The sequence below is a fragment of the Onychomys torridus genome, chromosome 23, assembly GCF_903995425.1.
Source record: "Onychomys torridus chromosome 23, mOncTor1.1, whole genome shotgun sequence".
NCBI classification, from domain to species: Eukaryota; Metazoa; Chordata; class Mammalia; order Rodentia; family Cricetidae; genus Onychomys; species Onychomys torridus.
In genome coordinates this window covers 19,278,705-19,303,253 of record NC_050465.1, presented here as the reverse complement: position 1 = coordinate 19,303,253, position 24,549 = coordinate 19,278,705, and the positions used below count along the sequence as shown (strand labels likewise).

The following is a 24,549-nucleotide window of genomic DNA, read 5'->3' as shown; positions in this document are numbered from 1 at the left end:
GATGCCTTTGAAAATGACTTTTATTATGTTTTCCATTTGTCCAAGTAAGGATATTGACCTGTCAAAAACCTACTCAGCAGTATAAGGCTTTCTCTAAATAATCTCACATTCTTACAACACTGGCCTTCCAAAAGAATGGGCCAGAACATAATGTAATAGATGTTTACTGGAATGAATAAATAAATACATGACTCAATCTTACCTATGTTACAGTCTTTACTGGACGGAGTCTGCCACTCTGTAGTGAAAGACAAGATGATATTTCAGTGATTCAGCACCAGTGCAATGCCAGATATCAGAAAAATGGTAAATGACCTATTTTGAAGCATGAAGCAGGCAGTCTAGAGTCCTGGTTGGCCTTTAAGCCCATCAGGTTTCGCTTTTCAATTTCTCTTTTATTACCCCAAGATGGAAAGCAATGAATGAGGCATTTGCCTACTAGGCTACTGTCTATCTTCTCATCTCATCTGTGATATTTCAGAGACTTGGCCTCTGATCTATCTTATCCTCCATATCTAAAGTGCTTCCCCAGGATACATGTCCAAGTCATTTCCATCAAAGAATGAGTATCTCTAAGTCTCTTTACACTCTGTTTTATAGAAGACAAATCCTAATAAAAGCATCAAATCAAAGTCAAAGAAGATGTTAGGGGAAGTTGTTGATAATAACTGATTTTCAATACAACTGTCAGAAATCTACTAAGTATTTCATAACTTTGACCTAATGGACACCAAAGCACTCTGTTTCAAAATAAAATATCATTCATGAAATTAAAACTCCTCAAATTGGAAGAAAAACTTTGTCATAATTAAACTTCAAGAGAAATTTCAAACTATAGTTTGAAATTCTTTTAGTTTCCAATAGTAACTATGGCTTTTGGCCACTTGCAACCTAACATAGCAGTTTCATTGGTCATGATATTTGCACATTCCAGTGCTGAAAAGATGACACAAACTAAGCCAAGCTATAAATTATTTTAAGAAAAATTAGGATTAACCTTAATGCTATTTACCACTTGATTTTCCCCTAGAAAATATTCATTGATAATATCTTTATGTGAATGTAGCACAATTTTCTTAAAAACTGAAAAGCTACAATGAAGTAATTGTTTTTACTAGAAAATCAATTTTAAGTAAAAGAAGACTGAACTATGATAATGTATGAACATACACATTTTATGTGTGGTGTAGACATAGTTCAGAAGCAGGATAATTGGCCATCAGGAATGATCAATGTTAAACAATATAAAAAGTTCATCCTTTTCCAATTTAATTGTCTAATTCAACTATCAATGTGAGACAGAATTACAAGAGAACCACAGGTAATGGCAGAGGCATAGGGCTCGGGAGGGAGGTGGGTCTGTGGCTACCAAGCTGACTAACACATCCAAGCACCTTGTCATTTGTAGCATGGGGTCTGTTGTGGGAGCTCAGAGGAGTTGTCTACCACCCAGAGAATAAGAAGCCTTAGCTAACAGAAGCAGAAGGAGTGGAGGAGTCCCTAAGAAGGACCTAAGAGAGGGAAAAACAAAAGGAAGAGACGAAACAGGTAGAATGGCATGAATTTCTGTCTTTTTTACCAGAAAGAACTTTTCAGAGGGAAAAAAAAAATGTCAGGAAAATAAAGACCTCCATCCAAAGTGAACAGTAGAATTCTATGACAGCGTTATAAAGAAAATAATTTCTTATAACTGAGTTAGCTTTGAGTTAAGAATCAGGGAGAGAGTTTGGGGAGGGGATTAAATCACAGACAAAATTTGCATGTGTGTATGACGCCATAGGAAAAGTCCATCCCTGTGCGAGCCCTGAGCAAGTATCACGGACTGATGAGACACAATAAGCAGTAAATTAGGTAGTTGCATATCTATGTTTCGGATCCAGTCTACTCAGATCAATCTTCAGGGAGAAATCAGGAACTCTGGACAGGACAGTGACTGGTACTTGCCCCTGATATCTGTTTGCAGAGGCTTAGAACATGCAGACCTCTATAGAGGATTCACCAAGCCCTCATAACTATCTTCAAGTACTGGGAAAGATTGGGCACATAAATCCTGTGGTGCAGGCATCATACTGGTATGGAAACTAATTGATAAAAGTTATTATAAAAGTATTAACACATTGTTGTGGTTTGAATGAAAAATGTCTTTATAGGGTCCTGCATTAAACATTTGTTTCCTGGTGGGTGGCACTGTTTGGGAAAGTTATGGAACCTTGGAGGCTGAGCCTTGTTGGAGGAAGTGAATTATCACTAGAGGAGGCTTTGGGGTTTCATAGCCTGGCCTCACTTCCTCTTCTCTTTTTCTTCTTTCTCTGTGCAGATAAAATGTGTTCAACCTGCATTACATCTTGACCTCCTAGCTGTTTATTTTCTTGATGTTTCCTTTCCCTGGTCCGCCCTGCTAGGTTATCCACACAGCAGGGTAGAGCTCACTTCTAAGACTAGCTGAGCAATGCAAACTGAACCCAGTGGGGAGGGGAGAAGGAGAACTCTCAAGCTGGGTGGGAAGGGATAGGGAGTTGGAAAGGTGGTAATTAGAAGAGTTGGAGGGAGTTGATATGCTCAAAAAATTAATCTGGAATTTTCAAAGAATTCATAAAATAGTGTTGAAAGAAAAGAGAAGCCAGCTGAAAAAATGAATTCAGTCTTGGGACTTTCAATTGTAGACCTGCAGAGCCTTTCCTGCGGGTAGCCAACCTTTGCTTTCCAGTTCTAAATAGTAGGCAAACCTATCAAAGTAGGACTCATGGTGGGAGGCTAAAACCTAGCCACTTATAAAGAGAAATGAATCCGTGTAAAGAAATCATGAGGAAGAAAAGACTGTGATGAGACCCGTCAACCATATTTATTAGATGATTTTTAAAGGCTGTGATCATTAAAATAAAAGATTGCATTTTGTTATGGCAACTGAAAATGCCATTGAGTTCACAAGTATTTAACTCTTTCTGCTCTCCGGATTTCAGAAAAGCTTTTACTTTCATTAAAAAGTAAGATTTTAAATCATTCTGGGCTGTGTTCCCTCTCCCCCACCCCCAAAATCCATATTTCAACTGTTCATGAAAGCATAAAGAAAAGAGGCAAGACTTTCAGATACACAGCTGAGGACTTATGAGGCTAAATGGCCACTGTCCTCAATCTGTAAGTTTTCAGACAGAAGTACAAAAACCATGAGTGAAGCTGGTTGTTGCTTTTCTGAAATTGATGTATTCATACCAAGAGACAAAAACGTGCAACATATAAGTTTAAAGAGAAATAGGAAGGAAACAGAATAAAGAAGAGCAGTAACACACTGACTTTGGATGTGAACAGGGCAGAGGTAAGGTGGGTCTCAGCAGCCATGCTCGGGCCCAGGATTCCACTGAAGGATTAAGACTGGGTTTGGGTTGTTTCCTCCACCACCCTACAGAGTTCTGTTCTCACCTCAGCCCTCAAATGGACTCCTCATCTTTTTGTTAATGAAAGCTTGACTTTGAAATCCCAGGTAACAACTGTGCATCTTCACAAGGTCTGTTATGAACGTGTCTATAATACACATTCATCAGACCAGGATTGGCATAGGTATAATTGCATAGACTTATCCTTTATGTCAGGGACATTCTAAACATTTCCTGCTAGCTATTTTGAAATATTCAATTGATCAGTTGCTGTCAGATCCCTTCTGTACTATAAGGCTTGTTGCTGCCTGGACTTACATACTCCCTCATCAAATAAAGCCAAGAATGTGACAGGGGGAGGGGAGGAAGAATCTCTGTCTCCCAATGGCATCTAGTATGTGGAAGTATTTTTTGTCTTGGCTAGTTCTAGGTCATTCTCTGCACCACTCACAGGGTGAAATATATAGGAGAAGAAGTGAACTCCTGCCTGAATTTACTGCTATTTATTTACAATTACAGCATCTAGATTTATTCATCTTGCAGTCGATGCCTGGGCTCTCTGCCATCCCTGTTGAAATCCAGCAGTAGGTAAATCACTTCTTAGAGTCAGTCAGCTTGTATTGTTACAACGGTGATGCATGCCTGGCTTTATCTCTTTCCAGAGCTTATCACACCTGGTTTGCTGTGTATGAAAATTTGGCTCTGCAGGGAACACCACGACCATTTGAGCGGCTACCGGAAAGGAAAAATCTGTAAAGGAGATAAGATCACTTGGAAGATGTGTGTTGATTTGCTTTGAGGGATGAGTCTGATCCCTCCATGCATGGGCTTAATTGGATTCTAAAGTTGGCTCTTGCTAAAAAGCATACCTAAGGAAAACTTTGGGATGTAGCATATGCTCTTGTTTCTGTTGCTGCTAGATAATGGAAATAAAATGGCCCTATTATAGGTAGTTAAATTGTTTATGAACATATTTCACTTATTATGGCACAGATGTCAAGGGCCACTAAATAGTCACACCAGCAATGTTTCCACAAACTTCTTAAGGACATTAGCATCATGAAGGATGCTGTAGTGGTTTGACTAGGTATCTCCCCACCCCCTCAGCCCCCCCAGACCCCCACCCCACCCCCTGCCACCATAGACTCATGTTTAAATGCTTGGCCCATAGGGAGAGGCACTATTAGGAGGTATGTTCTTGTTGGAGTAGGTGTGGCCTTGTTTGTCCCTGTGGGGGCAGGCTTTGAGGTCTTATATGTTCAAGCTACACCCAGCGTAGTGCTCAGTCTCCTTCCACTACCTGTGGATCAAGATGTAGGACTCTTAGCTCCTTCTCCAGCACCATGTCTGCCTGTACACTGCTCTGTCCTGCCATGATGATAATGGACTAAACCTCCAAAACTGTAAGCCACCCAATTAAATGTTTTCCTTTAGAAGAGTTGTCATGGTCGTGGTGTCTCTTCACAGCAATAGGAACCCTAACTAAGACAGATGCAGTGACAAGAGTATAGGTTTAGGGTTATCAGACTAGGTTTGTGCGTTGGTCCTATACTCTATTTAAGGCACTAGAAAACCTACTCAACCAATATACAAGCCTCCATTTCTTCACTGTAACATGAAAATAACATCTGTCCTACAATTTACAGGGACAGTGTGAAGTTCAAATGAAACACAGCTTGTTTATACCCATATCTTTGGAGGTCTTTGAATTATTTAAGCATTTCTGAAGAAAGCCTTCAAATTCTTTGCACATGGCTTCTTTATATTTTTATAAAGATTATTTCCATCCCCACCTAGATTCTCTGCAGTTTCTTAAAGTAGAATATTCAGGCTTTGCTTTATGGAAAACCATGATGGATTTAGGTAAACCTGAAAATACCTTCTTTCATGCATTGATAGCATCTGAGCTGTCTGCACATGCATGATTGTGTGCTTTCCAGAATTATGTGCTTTGATATTAATATTATCATTTTTGGCCTTTCTTTGTATAGTTGTTCCAAGTGAAGAAAATAGTTCTTAGCTCTTTGATTACTTTTTAAGGCATGGCAAACATAAATTCCAATATCTGTTTTAATATGTGAAGTGTGAATGCATGGAGAACAAGTCTATACAAGAAGTAAGGTGAAACCAAAGGATTTTGAGACAAGTCCTTTAAAATACAATAGTCTTAGTAGTCTTATTCTTGGCTTTTCTGATTAAACACATATGTGCTCTATTATTCACAGCCATAAACATGTAAGCATATAGTAGAAACATTCTTATGTCTGTCCCACTTTAAGTACAGGGTGAAACACATTTCTAACAAGAACTGCTACTATATGTATCAGAGATGAGGGATACATGAAGCTATAAAAAGGATGATTGCATTTGGATTTCCTCAGACTAGCTTACAAGAAGGAAACATATCTCAGCTTCACAGCAATGGCATAGGACCTGGAGGCCGTAGGGAAATGAAAGTATGACTCAGGCATTCTTCTCCAGGGAAACTGCTTCACCTTCCCAACCCAGAGGACAAAAGAACCCAAGTTGACTATGATAGTCACTAAACAGGTGGCAAAGCCAGTGGTCTATGGTGGGAATAAGAGAATGGAGAGCTCCCTTCCCACTTTTGGACCATCACTGGTCCCATGGGTTTGTGGAGGAATCTACCATAGTGAATAAACTTTCATTAGCAATCTAATGAAAATGGGCAAGGGACATGAACTGAGACTTCATAAGAAAGCACACACAGATACTCCCACATACAAAGTAAATGGCTTCTGAGCACAAGACAATATGCCATAAGACTAAACATTTACTGGTTCATTAAATAGGGAAGAGCAAACAAAAATTAGTTGGTAACATTTGAAATCAGCACATTCTCAAGTCTACTTGGAGTCATCTACCAAAATTTAAAATGAACAACATCTGAATATTTAATGCATATGTATCTCAGGATACTTTTCTTACAGATCTCATAATTCTAATGCACAGAATTATAGCCATAATGATGTTTGTTATAGCACTGAGTACTGTTTATAAGAGCAAAAGACTGCAGGTAGGCTAAACTCCTGACAAGGGTAATGTGCTTAAAGAAACTAAAAGTTATTCAGCACATTATGCAGTTACTGAGTATGTTTTGGCATCAACACAGACTGCTGTGGCAACATACCCTCAGCTGGGGGTTGAGGTAGGGCTCAACAAATACTTATGTATTGAAAATTAGAGGCTGGCATCAACAGCCGCTTGCAGTGTGGTAAGATTCTGATGAGGACCCTCTTCTTGGCTTCTGGATGGTGAGATTCTGATGAGGACCCTCTTCTTGGCTACTGGATTTTCCCTGTAAGAGAGAGGAACATCTGTTAGCTCTTTGTTAGCTAGTCCTATCCTAAGCTGGGTGTGGTGATGCACACCTTTAACTCCTAGTACTTGGGAGGCTAAGGCAGAAGGATCTCTGTGAGTTCAAGTTCTGGTCTACATAGAGAGTTACAGGGCATCCAGAGGTGCATAATAGAGAGACCCTGTCTCACCCCCCGCCCCCGAAAAAAAAAGGCCCCATCATGAGGAATCCACCTTTATGATCTTACATAATTTGAATTACCTTGCAAAGACCCTAATATCATATAATAATAATTCATATAATACCATCATGCTGTGGGATGTTCTGTATGTCAAATGTGTTGCTCTGATTGGTTAAGAAATAAAACACTGATTGGCCAGTAGCCAGGCAGGAAGTATAGGCAGGACAAGCAGAGAAGAGAATTCTGGGAAGTAGAAGGCTGGGGCAGAGAGACACTGCCAGCCGCAGCCATGACAAGGGAGATGTGAGGTACCAGTAAGCCACGAGCCACATGGCAACTTATGGACTAATAGATATGGGTTAATTTAAGATAGAAGAACAGTTAACAAGAAGCCTGCCATGGCCATACAGTTTGTAAGCAATATAAGTCTCTGTGTGTTTACTTGGTCAGGTCTGAGCAGCTGTGGGACTGGCAGGTAAGAGATTTGTCCTGACTGTGGGCCAGGCAGGAAAGCTCTAACTTCAAAGAGAAAACTTCAGCTACACCATCACATTTGAGTGTAAGAGAATCAATAAAAAAATAGGACAGGGATAACATGGACATACAGCCCATAACAGAAAGGTACCAGTAGGGACTTACTGCTAAGATATAGTTTATTAATATAAACAAACTAGATGACAGGACAATTTGCAAGTTCCTTCATTCACTGTCTTCTAGCTGGGCTTCCCTTCCTCTCCACAGACACTGTGTGCTCAGTTCAGCCTCTGAAACTTTGTGCTTGCTATATATTCTGAATGGATGTCTTCCTGGTTCTCACATAGCTGGGTTCTGCACATGATTTGGGTTTCATGAAAAAGCACAACTCTTCAGAGAAACCTCTAGTCCCCAACACCTCTCTCTCTCTCTCTCTCTCTCTCTCTCTCTCTCTCTCTCTCTCTCTCTCTCTCTCTGCCTCTTCTCTCTCTCCAAGAGATTAAACTCAGAGCCTGCTAATCAAGCACTCTATAACTGAGTTATATAGCTTCCTGGTCCCTAGAAGCTTTGTCTAACTGAAAGAATTAGCTTATCTTTCTGAAAACTTGGGTGGTACTGGCACAAATATGAAGTAAAGTCCACAATAGCTAGAAATCCCCAGCCTCATAACTTGTATTGAGTTAACCATGGTTTTTTTTTCCTTCACACAAGACTTGGCACCATTTGAAAAGGTGTCATTTTATTTTTATTTTTCCTTTTATACTTATTTATTGATTTTTAACCCAGAGTCAAATTAATGCCGCCCACATGTATAGGGGCATGGGGTCATCACTGGCACATGGGGAACCTGCCATAAGTCATACTCCTAAAGAAAAGTGATTCCCATTCTCCTAGACACCATTGGCTCTCAGTAGCTCTGCAGATAAGGATGCACCTCCAGATCCCCTATCCACTCCTTGGTGGAATTTTCAACTCACCTGATCTTGTGCAGGTCTTAGGTATGTAACCAAAACTGCTGTCCACAACAGCCATGGAATGTAAGAAGGCAACATTCCACAGTATGTCTCCCCATACTCTTGTTCTTACATCCTTTCTGCCCCCTCTTCTGAGATGTTCTCTGAGCTTTGGTGGATGGCATTGATACCCACTTATGGCTGAGCACTCACTTGTCCTCAGTACATTGAATAGCAATGATCTCTACATTTTAATCACTACCCACCACAGTAAGAAGTTTCTCTGGCCAGGGTTGGAAGCAGCACAAAGCTATGGATATAAACATAAATATTTAGAAAGCCATTTAGCAACATAACCATTTAGGAAAGTAACATCCATGGGTTCTCCTCCCAGGCCTATGACTTCTCACTGTTACAGTACCAGGTATGAACTCCCTCCTGTGAAGCAGACCGACTCTAACCAGGAAAGTGATTGGTTATTCTCCTAAACAATCTTGCCACTCTTACATTAGTGGGAGCCTCTTGTTTGGCAAGTTGGTATTATATCAACCAGGTTCTGGCACCAGATAAGGCCCCTAGGGTCTTTTCTTCCCAAATAGCTTATGCAGTACTATGAAAGATAGCCAGCTGGGAGAGGGTCCCAGTCAGTTCAAGGTTGATTTCTCTGTGTCCTGCAACCAATGTGTGTGGTGTCTTCAGCAAGAGGGAAGATGTCATCTTAAAATTTATCTTGTGGTTTTATTATTTCCCTTTCCTCTAGCATACATTTCAACTTGCTAGGATTTAACTTCTATGAGGACAAGAATTTCATCTCTTTTATCCCTGTGCGTCCAACATTTCAAGCTATAGCTCATGCAGAAGAGGGTCTTAATAAATGTTGAGGTGTATATGTGTGTGTATGCACAAGTGTATTTGAGTGTCTGTATATGTGCACATGAGTGTATGTGAGTGTGTGTGTGTGTGTGTTGTGTATGTGTTATGTGCATATGTGAATGTGGTGTATGTGTTTGTATGTGTGCGTGTATGTGAATGTGAGTGTGTGTGTACATGAGTGTATGTAAGTGTATGTATGTGTGCACATGAGTGTATGTGAGTATGTGTTATGTGTGTATGAGTGTGGTGTATGTGTTTGTGTGTGTGAATGTGAGAGTGTGTGTGTATGTGTGTGTGTGTGTGTGTGTGTGTGTGTGTGTGTGTGAATTTACCTTTCAAGCAGTTTTAGAAAACTATGGAAAAATGTTAGGCTAGTTCTCTCATAGGAAGAACAGGAAGGAAGCTCATATTCTGGTGTTCACCTGAGAAATAAACTGGGATATCACGCCTGGCCTAGGTGTGACCACATGCAAGGACATATAGCTATGACCTTTTAGGGAACATCAGTATGCATCCTCAGTGGCTTTCACATTTACATCTGTTTAAGAACTCCACATCTGCCACAAAGAGTTGTTCTCTCATGTTGAAAAAATAATTCAGAAGCCGTTTCTTAGCTCGAAGCTCACCGGCTCTGTGTGTTTCATTGTGAGCTCTAGAACTGTTTAGCCCCTATCTTCTCATCTCCCCTTCCACATGGACTGACCCCCCTTACGTTCTACCCACTGGGTTTGGTAGGAACTCCTCAGGAGAGGAATGTTGGGTGCCACACAGAAACTTTACTCTTTCCTCCTTCCTGTCAGGGACTCTCCAGTAGCTGCCCACAGGTGGCATCTCCCTTTTCCCATTCACCAGTCCACCCAGAAACAGCCAAACTGATGGTCTTGCAGCTTCTGTCATGGTCCCTTCCATACCCCATTTCCAAGCGAGCTGCTCACTCCTCCTGAGTCCTGTCCCTTCCTTGTGGTCTCTAGGTCTGAAGGTGGCCAGCCTTTCCCGCTGTCCTGGAGCTTGAGGGTCTGCAACAGTTCCTTTCAGCCTTCCAAAGGCTATGTGGTGCACGAATCCTAAATGGTCTTATAACAGAAACCCAGAGCCAGATGTCAGGGTGAAAGCTGAAAGGTCAGAGAAGCAGAGCAGCCACAGCCACCACCTCTTACCCCACCAACTCCTTAGCCTGAAAAGAGAGTGAGTTCCTGTCTCCTCCCACCTTACATTCCTTTCTCTGCCCAGCCATCTCACTTCCTGTCTCAACCTTCCTAGTGCCACTACCTGCCTCTGTTTCCCTTTTAGACTGGATTAATCTCTTGTGGCCCAGTGTGGCCTTGAACTCACAGAAATCCAGACAGATCTCTGCCTCTCCCTCTGCCTCCTGAGTGCTAGGATTCAAGGTGTGTGCCACCACTGCCTGATCTCTGTGGCTAGCTCTGTGGCTAGCTCTGTCCTCTGATCTTCAGGCAAGCTTTATTCCCTAGATTATAAACAATATATCACCATATCTGTACACCCAACTCCCTGCCCTTATGGATTGTAGGACTTCCTTCCCAGTCTGAGCCAAGGCAGTTTGTGGTCTTGGCCCCCTCTTCTGGTTCTACAGTCTTTCCTTGGGTGATCTTTCTCTAGCCCATTCCAGTACTAGAGATGCAGATAGGACTCTTGTTTCTGGTTTCATCTTGAAGGCTAGTTGACACCTCAGCTTTATCAGGCCCTTCAGACACCATCCGACTCCTCCATCAGAATCCCCCATCCCAGTACATGACATTGCTGACCATACATTTCTTCACTCCAAAAGCCCAGAGCCATCCTTGCTTACTATCCTTTCCTGAAGATTCACAGACGATGCATCTGTATGTCACGTCGGCTCCATATTCATGAACTGTGCCCTCATCTGTGTTTCTCTCTCTTCTGCCACCATCTATCTATGCCAGATCACTTTTTCTCCTCCATTTTCTGAGATAGCTGTCTTCATCTTTCAACTCTCCCCTTCCTGGGGGTGTTCCCAAATCATAACCGTAGTATAAATGACAACAACATGAGAATTTATCATGAAGCAGACTAGGATCTGGCCCTTGCTGTCAACTCTAGCCTCCTCTCTTACCACAGTCTACTAGTCCCAACTGTGCTCTAGACACAAGCTTTCCAATTCTGGATATATGTCTTTTCCACATTGTTGCCCAGTTCTATCAGGGCAGAGACCCTGCTCCTCTCTATCACAGCCTTAGCATTTCCGGCACCCCCAACAGTCTCTGTTACTTTAGTGTAGTAATATCTGTGGACTATATTGATGAGCAAATACTCTCCTGTTTTCCTTAGAGTAGAACCACCTTAACAGCTATGACAGAGGGAAAGGGATTAAATTGTCTACCAATTTAGAGTGAAAATCTACAGTAGTAGATCTGGCTTCTGTTTAATTACCTTTCCTCTCGTGCTTCCTAGGGATTTTCTTGAGGAATGAAAGTGTATCGGATCAAACCTTGCTGACTGACAAAGCTGTTTTCATTTGACTAAATAAGGTATATAAGTCAAAGATTCAAAGATGAAGGTGCTTAAAAATCTATATGTTTTTTACAACAGTGAGATTCGTGGCCTTTAAAAATATGCAGAACAAGATGAAACAAATGTTTTCAGAAGATGTTCAGGTGCACTTTTCTAAAAATAACACACTTAACCACAAATCAATGTTTAAAGCCATATGGCTAATGAGGACCAGCCAGGAAACTCCTATAATTCACAGTAATGAGTATGGTAATGAGCTCCCATTATAAACCAAACGGCTTCATGACACACTATCTCTATTTCAAATAATAGTGACTTGATTATTTCATATTTTTCAAAGCTCAAGAGTTAATTTACTGGGGAAAATATTAGAAAGCCTGACTGATGGATGAGTTATCATACCTGAAAAATCACTAGAAGATGGCTTAAGTTTTATTAACAAGTCCTGTTTAAATATCAGATGTCATTAGAAATAAAAAGTATTCAGACCCAAATAAAGACTAAGATCGCTTGAAGCATAAAAAAGATCCTGCCACTATGGTTGAAAATAAGTGTTTTTCCTCCAACTCTTTGGTGTCTTTGCTTTTCAAACAGCACTCAAGGAAAGGTTATGTTCTGTTGAACAGGTGCTTTGGGGACTTTTCTGCTATATCAAAATGCCAGGGATTGCATTTTATTTTTAGCATCAAAAGCAAATATTTACTTTCTGCCCTTAAAATCTACCTGTCTCGGACATATTTCCTGGAAAGGTGCTGCCAGCCATCTATCATGATATAGGTGGTAGGAGGACAGTGCTTTTGCAAACCACCGAGTGTGGCTTCATGAGCCCCTCCACTGTTAAGGACACGCGTCACTCACACTACCTGGTTACCGGGGGATGGGATTCTCTGAACTGAGGACAGGCCCAGTGAAGCAAGGGAGGGCTTCTATGCCTTTCATCATCTCTATCTTATATGTGCACATGCTGGTTGAATCTCAGCCTTATGGCTGACGTACATGTTTGATGCTCTGTATTTTTATTTGTATTGCTTTTATTTATTTATTTATTTATTTATTTATTTATTTATTTATTATTTATTTATTTATTTATTGCTTGTTTTGTTTTGTATTTGAGACAAGATTTCTCTGTGTAGCTCTGGCTATCCTAGAACTCACTATATAGACCAGGCTGGCCTTGAACTCAGAGATCCGTCTGCCTCTGCCTCCCAAGTGCTGGGATGAAAGGTGTACACCACCACACCCCACGATGCTCTATATTTTTAAATTATTTTTTATTAAACTGTATTGGTGAAATTATTAAGGCCACTCCATGTAGTTAAAAGGGAGGTTTATTTTGTAGGGTAACTTACAAATGAAGGGGTAGGTTGCAGGGTCTGGCAAAGGTATAGCACAGTCCGGCGTTGTTCTCTGGAGAACTCTGCTCGGTCTACCTCCTACGTCCAGCGTCCCCGAACCAAGAGAGCGACCTCCTCTTCATCCTCCGTCTTCCGCTTCCTCCTCTGCCCCGCCTTGTGGGCGTGACCATTACTGAAGCCTCAATGAGGGTTGGAACTTCCAGGCCAATGCTGGGATGGCTATCCACTACAAAACTGTTCATTGTTTTGGGGAATTCTTAAGCATTCTCCCGCTACCTCTCCCTCCCTCTCCCCTTCTCTCCCTCTCTCTCCCTTTCTTCCTCCCTTCCCCCCTCTTTCTCACTTGTTTTTGAGAAAGTCTTATGTGGCCCAGGCTGTTCTTAAACTTGCTTTGAAGCTGAGGTTAGCTTTGAACTTCTGATTCTCCTGCCTCCACCTTCTGAATTTTTCTCCTAAAACATGCTAAGATTATAAACATATACAATTTCCAGATGGAGTTCAGTAATATTTATTGAAAATTGAAGGTTCATTTTCAGAAGTGTGTGAAACTATCTGGTCCAAAAGAAAAGAGGCAAAATGGGAAGTGTGGGCACTATGCTAAAAACTGACCAGTGAAGGGAATCTAGTCTTTTTCCTGTTCCCCTATACACTGCCAGACAGGCCTTTTGCTCTCCAGGGAAGATGGTCTCTGGAAAGAGGGAGTAACTTGAGTGACCTTCTAAAGATATCAACCACAGGACTTTCTCAAGTCAATATCCAACCTGACCCTGATACCTGGAATTTATAGTCTGCACACCTGTTCATGACCTTGGTGGCCAGTGAGCAACACAGTGCTACAAAATGTGAGCAGACAATAGATACCAAAAGTGAGAAGATGGTGGTACATGCATAAACAGCTATGCCATATAAAATACAAAAGGACAAGCTAGAGTTATTAGAAAGTGGAAGCTAGCATAGGATTTGAAAGATAAAGACCCCCCCCCCCCCCCCCCCCCAAAAAAAAAAAAAAAAAAGATTCAAAGCAACTTGAAGGAAACACGGCCTCAAGATAAAGGCAACATGTTCTCAGTGTCTGCAGAATGCGAAAAGAAAACCATGCCTTCCAGAACAAGAACAGAATGCCTCTGGGGCAGAAAGGAGAGCTCTGTAGGTAAACAGGGAAGCTTAGTGTCAGTGTCCTTGGAGAGACTTGATTAAAGATGTAGAAAAATATTGGAAAGGGGGAAATTTAACCATGATTTAACATGCTTATAAAAGTTTTAAAAAATGAAAACAAGTTTAACTCCAAGGACAAAGTGTTGTACAAGAAGAAGTACTGGTCATACGCCACTGCATGTCTTCACTATTAGCAGAGTTCCATGGTCGTAGTAATGTGTTACTAGGGAATGTCATTTACAGCACCGCTCCTCTAGAGGACTCACAGATGAGGAGAGGGGAAGGAGGGAAGCAAGGTATGTGTGGTCTCATCTTCCAAGTTCAGAAGAGGGAGAGGAGAGGCAAAACTGTGAAAGCCAAAATGATCAGTGAGTTCGCTGTGTTTCCCAGTGCTGTCAGAAGCTACACCCATTAAGTCGTACCAGCATGACTTCCTGAACAGGAGCTGAACAAGGACAACAGTAGACATGCCAGCGTGGACAGGGGAAAGACCACGAGGCCTCGACCCTGCACAAAGATCTACAGGCAGCTAAGGAATGCTGAGAGGCAGAGAAACAGTCTTCCCCAGGGAAGAGCACACCTTTTGGTTATCCAACACCAAATGGTCAGCCCTGAAAACGTACATACAAGTAACATTATACAGAAAAAGCAGGTTATATGTAGGAATATGTATCATTTCAGTTACATGCATATTAATGAAAAAAGAAGCCATGAATTTGAACGAGAGCAGGGAGGGGTCTGTGGGGGGGGGGTAGTAAGGGAAGGGAGGGATGATATAATTATAAACTAAAAAACAGAAAAACTTGGGTCTTAAAGTCTCCATGAATCATACTTTGCTGTGTCAGATTTCATTATTTTACCACAGAAATTCAGTTGTCTTAACATAATTATCAGAGAGATCAACCTTTCTGGTTGTTTTGCAATGTGAATGTTGTAATAAGTCATGTCCATGGGAAAGTAAGAAGTAGATAAAAATTGCCACTTGGAACCATGAAGCTAAGTGACAGCATGATCAGATAAAAGCAGCAAGGTGACTATTTCCACAGAGGTCTGTGATAAACATTTGGTATATGCCAGTACAGAAATGTCACAATGAAACCCAGTATTTACTAACACAAAAGTGTTTCACAGCAAAACTTATAAGCCACTGTTGTGTTTACACGTGTGGACTTAGCTTAATAGAAGCAAAACCTCATTGGAAACGATGAGACAGACCTGGAGCTGGTGAGAAGCTTCGATGAACAGCCCATGCAGGGAGGGGGCTGGTGATGTCAGGGAAGTCGTTTGTGTCTCCAGGACAGATGTGATGAATAGAAGAGGGAAGGCTGATCGGACCGCATGTGGAGCAGAACTAGCCAAAAGCAGGATCCATAGGTCCTTGACCCCCAGGCATGCCTCATTTGTTAATCCTGACTGCCTCCACCTAGAGGTGCCCTGGGAGGAGTCTCCTGACCCACCCACCCTGATAGTATGGCTCTTTCTCACTGGTCTTCATTCTCTGTGGTCCAAAGTAGTGGCCTTTATAAACTTCACTCACTAGATGCTTCTTTAGAGAGTATTCAGATAGCTGTTTGGGGGGAAATGTTTCCCAAATATTTAAAATAAAAGTGTTAAATGCATCCATAGTGGGCATATTTGGGGGTTGACCGAACATAGAGATTGTCCCAAATCAAATAATCATCAAGTGAAAGTTTTTACATAACACAAATATGGTAACACATTGTAAACATCTTTGTTTTAATCACTGTCTTAATTTGTGTTCTATTACTGTGAAGAGAAATCATGACCAAGGCAACTCTTTAAGAAAGCATTTAAATTGGGGGCTTGCTGATAGTTCAGAACATGAGTCCATCATCATGGCAAGAAGCAGACAGGCATTGTAGGAGATCTGCTGCTACTTTTACCCCAGGGTACTCTTGAGGGGGAAGAAGTAAGAAATATTTAGATAGAAGGATAGAGGAGAGAGAGACAGGTGGAAACACAGGATGGCGCGGGAGGGTCAGGATCCTTAACCACCGGCCCCTCCTGTCTCTTCTAAAGGACTATTTATAGGAATGCCAAGGGGTGGGGCAAAAGACCTCCCCCCAGCACAGCCAAGTGCAGAACCCTTCCAAACACCTGGTGACCTTGCACGTGATCAAGCCATCCTCTACTGCCGTTCTGCTGGGTAAAGCAAGCTCAGCTCTCACTAGGAAACCTCTATGGGCCTCCACAAAGCATGGCACTGGAACACAAGTTTAAGAGCTTCACATCCTGATCCCTAGGCAGCAGGATGGGGTGGGACACTGGGCCTAGCATGAGCTCTTGAAACCGCAAAGCCCACCTCCAGTGACACACCTTCCCCAACAAGCCACACCTGCTAATCCTTCCCAAAGGGTTCTACCAGTTGGGGGGGGGGGACCAAGCATTTAACTACGTGAGCCTACAGGGGCCATTCTCATTCAAAGCACCACAATGACCTTCCAAAGTCAACACACAGGGACTCAAGAGGCGTCTCAGCACGTAAGAGCACTTGTTGCTCTTCCAGAGGACCAGGGTTCAATTCCCAGCACCCATGCCAGGTAGTTTATAGCCACCTGTAACTCCAGCTCCAGGAGACTGTCCTCTTCTGGCCTATATGTACACCCAATATTACATGCACACGTGTACACACACACACTCCATCATAATCATCATCATCATCAAATCTTTAAATATAGAGCACGAAATTAAGAAGTGACATGGGAGGATCCAGAAGGAAGTAAAGAAGAGGTATGACATGTGTATGATTAAAAAAATATAGTGTATACATTTATGAAATTCTCAAAGAATAAATGAATCTTAAATAAAATAATTAGGTTTAAAAATATTTTACAAGGAAGAAGGGACACATATTGGGAGAGGGGCTAGGAAGAGTAGAGGAATAGTTGGGGGTGAATATGAGCCAGATATATCTATATAGATGAAATTATCAAAAGATAAGTAAAAAAATTTTAAAGCCTAAACACTAAAAGTTTGTGACTAGTTCTTGAACTACAAAACACACACACTTACTATCAAAAACTTGGGAAATACAGACATGCATAGAGAATAAATGTTAATCTCAGCATGCAGAACTAATAAAAATGTGGGTGTCTACATTTTCATTTTAAAATTTGCTTACACATACATATACTTTTTAAATAAATTTGGAAATATGCTGCACATGTTTTATTACCTAATTTTTCGATTGGCAAGTTATGACTATTTCCTTTTATTAAAAATTTATTCTCACTACCATTTTATTAACTTTATGGTAGTCAACCGACGTCTGATAATTTATTGCTGGGTACAGCTAATATTTTCCACACTGTGCTTTTATAAATGGCACCATGATGAGTAACCTTGCACACATCCATTTATTTCAGTAGATATAATTCCTAGAAATAGAATTTCTGGAAGGGGATGTGTATTTTTAAAAACTCTTGACACTTAGCTACCAAAATATCTTTCCAGTTGACATATTCACCCACAGGCTGCCTCTTATACTCTTCTAAACGGACAAATAACAAATTAGGAAAATATAAATAATATATTTATGGGATTCAATGTGATGCTTTGTCATGCATGCCAAATGCATGGACTATTAATTAAGGTTAATTATGTACGTACATATTGTGGAATAATTAAATCAGGCTAATCAGCATGTCTTCACCTCTCTCTGTGATAAGAATGCTCAAAATCCACTTAGCCATTTTGAAATACAACATTGTTAGCTACAATTGTAGGATTTGAAAATAGTCAGTCTCATATTTCCAAGTATCCTCAGGACTGGCAAATGCTGATTAAGCTTAGAAGCAATTCAAGTCCTTCATTGAGACTCTACTTCAGCCTATAGAGCATAAAACTTCTGGAGCTCAGAGACCACTTTCCTCAAATATATTTTTCCTATTCAAATTCTTACAATAGAATGCATTTTGTAAGATCATCAGTCCATCTGGGTGGTGGCCATCCAGGATAAACTGTAAACAAGAGATCTGAAGCATTGTTACAGCCACAATGAGGATAATGATCCCAGAGGATGAGGGGAGGATGCCTGGGTTTTACCTGTTGGTAATATCTTCAAACTGGTGGTTAGGTTTTCAGTGTATTCAGGTTATTACTCACTGAAAGGAATCTCAAAGGCATAGACCATGCAGATATTGATAGACGGACATTCTGATTTTGTTTTGCATGACAGGACAAAGCTGAAGTGTGTAGTAGGTTCATATTCATGAGAGTGAAGTGGACCTCAATGGAAAGCATTGGATAAGCTTTGATTTTCTTGTCATTGTTATTTGTCTGAGTAAGAGAAAAGGAGACAGAGGGAAGAAAGAAGAAAAGGAGAGAGAGAAAGAAGATTAGGAGGAGCATAACTGCTTTCTCGATGTCATAGAAGGAAAACTTCAGCTGCAGTCTGGGAATGCTGTTAGGAGCATCTCAGCAGACATGGCTGTTCACGGCCAGATAAATAGATGCCTGCGCGGCACTTTCCCAGGTCAGGAAAGAGGCAGTGAGAAGTATGGCCCAGATGACGGGGAAGAGGCTCTGCCCTACACCATTCTTTACAGCCTCTGGGATGTCCTGCACCATTCTATCCAGCCTCTGGGATGTCCTGCACCATTCTATCCAGCCTCTGGGATGTCCTACACCATTCTATTCAGCCTCTGGGATGCCCTACACCATTCTGTCCAGTCTCTGGGATGCCCAAATGAGACCACTATTAATGCCCCACCTGGGGTCCCCTCCTTTGGAGTCATATGGAGGAACATCTAATGTCTTCTGTCATGGATCTCCTCTTCCTTTATTCCAATTAGACTGTTCCCTAGATCAAGCCATATTACAGTCGTATTGAAAGAACTGAAGTCTGTGTCTTGATTAAAATGGAGACTGTGTCTTTCTCTAGCCTTCTGCACAAAGCCATAGCAGGTGCATAGCAGAGCTTGGTCTGAAATGTGAACGTGACTCGATCGGCTTGAATGAGGTCTACGTATGCTACTTAGCCATCTGTGGATACTGTGAGGTGTCTGGGTTAGTAAGATTTGGTTTTATAGTTAATACTGTGGAAAGGACAGATGATAAACAAACAAAAGAACACTAGGAGTCCTTCAATACATAGTCTGGTTCAGATGCCACCCTAGTGTTCACATATTTCTCAGTCCCTTTACACCTGGTAACACAGCAGGAAGTGAATGAAAGGCATTCCACTTCAACAGCGGAAGGAACAATAAAAGACAGGCAATGGGCCCAGCTAATAAATGACAAAGCCAAAAATCTAGCCTCCAATTAGTAATTATGAAATCTCTCCTAATATACTTTCCTCATCTTCTATTTGCTAATTGTTACCTGCTTCATCCGGTTGCTGTGATTAAAACAACAACAAACACACTCTGGCAAAAATCAATTTAGAGGAGGAAAGGGTTAATTTCAGTTTACAGTTTACAATCCATCTTCAGGGGAAGTCAGAGCAAGAACTCAAATCTGAAGCAGGGACAGCCGAGGACTGATGCTTTCAGGCTGGCTCACGTGCCTGTGCTCAGCTAGTTTGTTGATACAGCCTCAGACCATCTGTGCAGGGAATGGTGCCGCCCACGATGGGCTGGGCCCTCATAATTCAATTAGCAATCAAGACAGTCCCCCATAGACATGCCCACAAGCCAGTCCTTCAATGACACCCCCTTCTCAAGTGACTTTTGGCTGTGTCAAACTGATATTCAAGGCTAAGAAGGACACACTCCTCTGAGTTTTTCAAATGGAAACCCGACTTCCAGCCAGCTACTACATTAAGAGGAATTTAATAACATAAATCAATGTTATTACCTTCTTAAAGATTTTGGTTGCATTTGAAACAGCTGTGGGATTAAATTCTAATGATGAAATGTTATTTTGTGTATGTCCTGTATGTGGGGTCATTAGTTTCTGAGACAGCCTCTTACTAAACCTGCCACTCCTTTCTCCACCCCAACCCCCAAGCACTGGGCTTGCAGGTGTCCTCCATCGTACCCAGCTTGTTATGTGTGCCCTGGGGGTGAAAACTCGGTTCTCAAGATTGTAAAGCATGTCCTGGGGGTTTGGGGATTTAGCTCAGCGGTAGAGCACTTGCTAGCAAGCACAAGGCTCTGGGTTCGATCCTCAGCTCAAAAGAAAAAAAAATGCCCTGGACCCACTGAGCTACATTCCCAGCCTCAGCCTCTAATGACGAAGTCTTAGACCTCACCTTAATAAGAGATATTTCAAAAGTGTTATCCCAGAAAAGGGGGTCAATGTTTTCAAGTGTGGCATTGAACGTCGTCTCAGTTTTAGAAATTCTGAAATAAGAAGTCATGTGACTGCCCATTTCTGCAACATGGACAGAGTACGCTTAAAAAAAAAAAAACAAAAAAACAAAAAAACAAAAAAAACCAACAAAAAAAAAACAGTGACAATGATTCAAAACCAAACCAAAGTCTCTCAAAACTTGTGTAAGTTTTCAAGGAAAAGAGACCTCTGTAAAGAAGCAATGTGTTCCCAAGTACATCTCACACATAGAAGAGCACAAAGTATCACGTCCAATGAAGGCCTCAGGTGATTTCACAGCATCATAACAAATGATGACCTTGGGTGATTGTGTTGTTCTGTGACTCCCTGATAGTAGGTGATTGTCCAAGCTTCTGGAGAGTGATCTGCCCTGTCATATTCTTTCTCTTTTCCTCTTAGTTCATAACACAGAAAAGAATACTGAGTTTTATCATAATGATTAATAAACAACATGCTTTCTTTTTTAAAGACAGGTCTATTTCAAGGTAACTTGAAATTTATAAAAAAAAAAAAAAAAGGTTTTAAAATAGTGCAAACAATTCTAGACAGTCTTCACTTGGCTTCTCCCAGTGTCAGAATCTTGCCTAAGCAAAGCAATTATCTCTAAGAAACTGCCCTTTCCATAAAGCCACAGGCTCCCGTTAGAGCACACCAATTTTTAATCTATTAATAGCCTTTTAAAAACACCATGCCAATATCTAATGAGGATCTCATATTGTCAGATTGTGATCTACCTTGGTGATCCAATCTCTAGTACTTCCTTTCTTCTGTTATTTTCACATTCCAAGGCTTTTGAAGGACACTGGCCAGTCCTTTTGTGGAATATGCCTGTTTGGTTTGGTTTGCTTAGCATTTTCTCATGCCCAGACTGGGATTATGCATTACTAAGAAAATACCCAGAAGCGATATATCCCCCATGACTGTATCAGATCAGGGTGCATGGTATAGATATATCTTGTTCTTGGTAGTGCTAATTTTTGACAATTTTCTCCTCTGCAAACTTACTTCTTTTCCCTTGTAATTAATAAGTACTCTTTGATATTATATAAATGTCCTATTTCTCCTGAAATTCATCTACTCAGTTCAATTGCTGCTTCCTTTTTGTTTGTTTATTTGGGAAGAGGTTTTGTTTTCTTTTGTTTTTTGAAACTGGGAGTTAAATAGCCCAGGCTAGACTTGAACTTGTCATGAAGCCAAATGTGACCTTGACTTTCTGATCCGTCTGCCTCTACCTTCCCACGTGGTAATTACAGCATGTGTCAGCATATCTGGCTTTCTGGTTCAGGGATTGAACCAGAGCTTCAGACATGCTAGGCAAAGGCTCTACCAACCAAGTTACCATTCCCCACCCCTCGCTATGAATTTTTCAATAAAGGAAACCCAATCCATTGATAATAAAAATCTATCAGTAACACCCAAACCAGAAGTTACTGGTGATTTTTAAAATAAGCCAAGAGTAGAGAACTTTAGAATTGCTAAAGGCAGGGTATGTAAAGCCAAAACACCCTCAAAAGGGCACAGTTTGACATTCATAGCAAGAAAACCTCTCGTGTTCAATAACTTGAGTGCAGAGCTGAAATACATGGGTAAGAAGTGAAGAGAAGCAGACGGCATTCCAGACGGATCCCACACTTATCAGAGCTACATTATCATTTGTATTTCTGAACTTATTTCTGTATCAGTGAGTTATATGGTTCACAGATGGTTTAAAATCATATTTTCAGTGTTCCTCAGATCAAGTACATAAAGAACTATAGGCTTTAGGGTTTTTGAATCATTAAATTTTGGCAGACAGCTGAATGCCAATTATTTGATTGGTTTAATATTTTTTCCTCAACACTGGATTATAGGATAAAAATCTGCATTCTGGTTACACCATGAGACATGCTATGCCTTTGGGAGTGTTTATATATCATTCACCATAGCCACAGAGCCAAAATATTCAGAAACACCAATCTTTTGGGATTTGAGGCTTATTTTTGTTTATCGGAACAAGAGCTTAGTATCCCTCAATGACTTCTTGCTATAAAAACCTAACTGCCTTTAAATGTGTGGAGGTCCTTTTGCCTCTGCCTCCCCAGTGCTGCCATGGCAAGCATGTGCTACCATGCATGTTTCATGAACCCAATCTTCAGAGAATTTCTTTGACTCTCTAAAAATGACAAGGGAATGTACTCCAAAGAATACCACTGTTACATTATTACTTGAAAAAAAAAGCCAATCTACACAATCTAAAGTTAATGCATGTCAAATATCAAAATACTGCGTTAATAGTGAACTAACTATTGAAAACCAATTTGGGACACTAATAGTACCACAACTTCACATCTATCCAGTGTTTCCAACGGGCTAGTCACTAAGCTGTGTGACATTTAATTGCTAGAGCCATATGAAATATCAGACTGTGGCAGACATAGTATTTTACCCCACTTGCAAGTTAATCAATTAGCCTTCTATCTTTTTATGATGCTGGTAGAAGACAAGAGACTCGTGGGGCCAAGACAAGGGACATTATTACTCACAGAAATAGAAGTAACCAGAGTGCAAGCAGTTTCTTAAACCATTTCTCCAAGCTTCAGTTACCACAGTGAATCCAAGGAGAGATGTAATGTGCATACAAATAGTGGGTTACATTACAGGCCAGAGACTCATTCAAATTCAGGAGAGCTGGATCTTGTAAAATGGAGAGTAAGCACCCTGCCACTTCTTCCAGAGGGAGACACCATCACTATCCTCCAAGGCTATTTACCACAAAGGACAGAGGCAATCAGTCCTCTGCTCTCCTGACACACAGGGAGGTGAGACATCCATGGGGAATCGTCACCTGACATGATGAGGTACCGCAATCATTTCCCTTACAAATGAGGAACTTTCGGCTTGGAGTCAACGACTTTAATTTAAGAAGACTTTCGGTGAAGCCATAGGCGTTTGCTTTCTTTCCCATGGGAATGTTTTAGTATTTATCAGCTCATTTCATTTATTACATGAAGCATGATCCCTGTAAGGCACAGGTTCTCAACCTGTGGGTCACGATTCCCACAGGGGTCACATCACATGTCAAATATCCTGTATATCAGATATTTACATCACAATGCATAACAGTGGGGAAGTTACAGTTACGGAACAGCAACAAAGTAATTTTACGGTTGGGGTCACCACAGCATGAGGAATTGTGTTAAAGGGGCACAGCCTTAGAAAGGTTGAGAGCCACTGCGGTAAGGTGTGGTGGATGAACTCACAAACTGTCAAGAGGTTTGGGCATAAAGATGTACCCTGAGGTGTGCTTTGTATTGGGCATCTTGAAAAAATACATTGTGGTCTCATCTCTGGGATATCAATTTAAAGTATGGCTATAAACTTCTTCACACATCTTCACATCTATGCCCGCGGGAAGACGTGCTGCAGTGGGAAAAACACGGTCAAGCCTCTGGGAGCAGGCAGCATCAAGTGGTGATTCCGCTCTGCGCTGCTACCTCTCCTGAGGAGTTTCCGGGTGTGTGAACTAAGGGTCCCTTGCAGGCGAGCTCCCAGCACAGCACTCGGACCCACCCGCAGGAGAAAGCAGTCCTAAATTGGAGGGTGACAGTGGAGTCTCTAACTTCTATTGCTTTCCCAATTTGGAAAGTTCAAGAACAAACTCAGGAATCTTTTTGTTTTGTTTTTGTTTTTGTTTTTGTTTTTGCTTTTGCTTTTTTGAGACAGGATTTCTCTGTGTAGCTTTGCGCCTTTCCTGGAACTCACTTGGTAGCCCAGGCTGGCCTCGAACTCACAGAGATCTGCCTGGCTCTGCCTCCCGAGTGCTGGGATTACAGGCGTGTGCCACCACCGCCCGACAGAAGGAGATTTTTAAGTCCTCCCTTTCCCCCACATAAAAGCCTTTTCAGGCACTGAGGATGTGTCACGTTGAATTCAACCCTTTTCATTCAGATTAATTTTAAACACGGAGTGGAAAACGTTTCAAGCTGTCAAAATCATTCACTGCTAGCAACAGAACGTCTGTTGTTCTTTTAAAAGGTCTCCTAATATTTCTCTTAAGGACTTGAAGCGGGGGAGCTTCGATTTCTCTAAAAGGAATGTGAAT

At 41.3% G+C, this 24,549-nt stretch overlaps 1 long non-coding RNA gene across 1 annotated transcript in view; it reads right to left on the bottom strand.

The window, feature by feature from the left end:
* Nucleotides 1-24,549, bottom strand: part of LOC118573278 — a 52,968-nt gene that overhangs the window by 18,269 nt on the left and 10,150 nt on the right. Inside the window, exons 2-3 of the long non-coding RNA XR_004943607.1 lie at nt 6,523-6,690; nt 203-238 (exon numbers count right to left, since the gene is read on the bottom strand). This is a non-coding gene — a long non-coding RNA (uncharacterized LOC118573278). The remainder of the gene's footprint in view (nt 1-202; nt 239-6,522; nt 6,691-24,549) is intronic.